Raw genomic sequence first — 2,202 nt, 5'->3', positions numbered from 1 at the left:
CCAACTCATTTCTAATGCTATTTCATGCAGAATTCAAGCTTGGGCAAGGGGGGAGCAATTGTTTGAAGTTTTAGCATCATGTAGCTTAGTTTCTAGAGAGAGAAGCTCCCTCTTCTCTCTAGAATTAGGTTAGGTTAGGTTAATCTCTTCTAGATCTAGGTTCAATCTCATGTTTTCATCTTATCTCCTTTATAAATTCTTGCTTCTACTCTTTCATTCTCATGATTTGTAATGTTAATTTTCCTTTTATGCTCTCTTTTATGTTCATGGATGTTCTTGTTGGATTTGGATCCCTTTTAATGAAATTTAATATTTGATGTTCTTTTTGATGATGATGTGAATTGTTGATTTACCTTTCTTGCAATTAGTAGTTGGTAGATTTACTATTTTTTGCACTTTTACCATGCTTCCTTTTATGCCTTCCAAGTGTTTGACAAAATGCTTGGTTGGTCTTTAGAGTAGATTTTGAGCATTCTTGGCTTGGAAAGAGTAATTAGGCAATCTTGAGTCATGAAAACCCAACTCATGTTAGTTAATATTATTTCCATTGACTCTAATCTTTTGCTAATTCAATTAGTGAGTTGATTAGGACATTTGGATTGAGATTAACTAGTCTTGTTTGACTTTCTCTCATGGAAGATAACTTATACCTTCTTCCAATGTTGGAGATGACGAAATAAGATAAATTCTTGTTAATTATTGTTATGATTAATGACTAGGATAGAAAGCCTATGATCTCAAACCTTTCCATGAATGTCTCTCTTTATTAATTGCTTTCTTTAATTGCTCTCTTTACTTTTCTTGTCATTTATTTTATTGCCCCTATTATAAATCAAACCCCCTTGTTCTTCATAGCCAATAATTGACCATTTTATTACAATTCCTCGTGAGACGACCCGGAGTTTAAATACTTCGGTTAATTCTTATTTGAGGTTTGTTCTTTGTGACAACTCAAATTTTTTATTAGGAGGATTGTTTGTTGGTGTAGAACTATACTTGCAACGAGAATCCATCCAATTGAGGAAATTATATACCATTACAACAATTCGCTCATCACTCCTATCGGGCTGGGGATACAAAAGCCATGATCCCAAGGGATGATCAGTATGTCCCGAATGGGAAGTATATCAGATCTCCCGTACCTTCTGTGAGCCGGTATGCAAGTCCATCTTTAGACACTCCTTCTTCCTCTACTCCACCATCATCTACACCTCAGGCACCATCCACCACTCAGATGTTCCTTCAGATCCTTCAGAGGTTAGACCGGCAAGACCGGCGGATGGAGCAAATAGAGCGCCGCAACAAGTGCCGATACACCTATCTGAAGGAGCTCATTGTTAGTACTCACCCACCTCCGGAAGAGAAAGACACCCCAGACTCCCCTTCACCTACCAACACGGGGAGCCATGACGACCCGAACAGTGGAGGCGATGGTCTCAGCCCCACTTTGTACCTTACTGATGGCAGGGAAGACTGTGCCAAGCCTTAAGTGTAGGGAGATTAGTGCCTGACTTCCGGAGGTAATCTCTCTCTCTTAACACCAATATGTTATTTTTCTTTTGTTAGATAGGATAGATTGCATGATAATAATTACTCGCATGTATGTTCTACTTAGTTGAAGTAATGATTTTCTTTTCAAGACACTATCTTATAGCATTTCACTAATTCAAATTTAAATTTTAGTTAAACTTGTTTGAAGAATTTAATTCAGAACATGGTTTAGAGCTAAGAACACGCAACCTGTGAGATTTTGAGCTTAATTATATGGTTACATTATTTAACCATGAATTTTCTTCTTCTGTGTTTTTTTCTCTATGATTGCAATCTATGAGGTTTGTTCCTTTCTATATTTTCATTGTTTAGTGTATATTCATGCATAAATGTGATTGAGGCCATCATTTGATATCAGCTCACTTATCCCAAATAGCCTACCATTTTATTTACCTTTGTTTGCCACTTTGAGCCTTTTTAACCCCCATTTATTCTTTAACATTACCACATCACTAGCCTTAAGTGGAAAAACAATTAATTACCTGACGTGGCAGAAATTGGCGAGTTAAGAATTGTTATAAGATATGCGTTGCAAGTATAGTTCTTAACCAACCAAAGATCTGCTTATCAATTTAGAAGGGTTGTCACAAAAATTAAAATTAAAATACTGGAGTATGAATCTCAGGTCGTCTCCCAACGAGTTGCAGAAAG

The sequence above is a fragment of the Arachis hypogaea genome, chromosome 16 (assembly GCF_003086295.3).
Source record: "Arachis hypogaea cultivar Tifrunner chromosome 16, arahy.Tifrunner.gnm2.J5K5, whole genome shotgun sequence".
In the NCBI taxonomy this organism is placed as follows: domain Eukaryota; kingdom Viridiplantae; phylum Streptophyta; class Magnoliopsida; order Fabales; family Fabaceae; genus Arachis; species Arachis hypogaea.
This window is presented reverse-complemented; position numbering follows the sequence as displayed.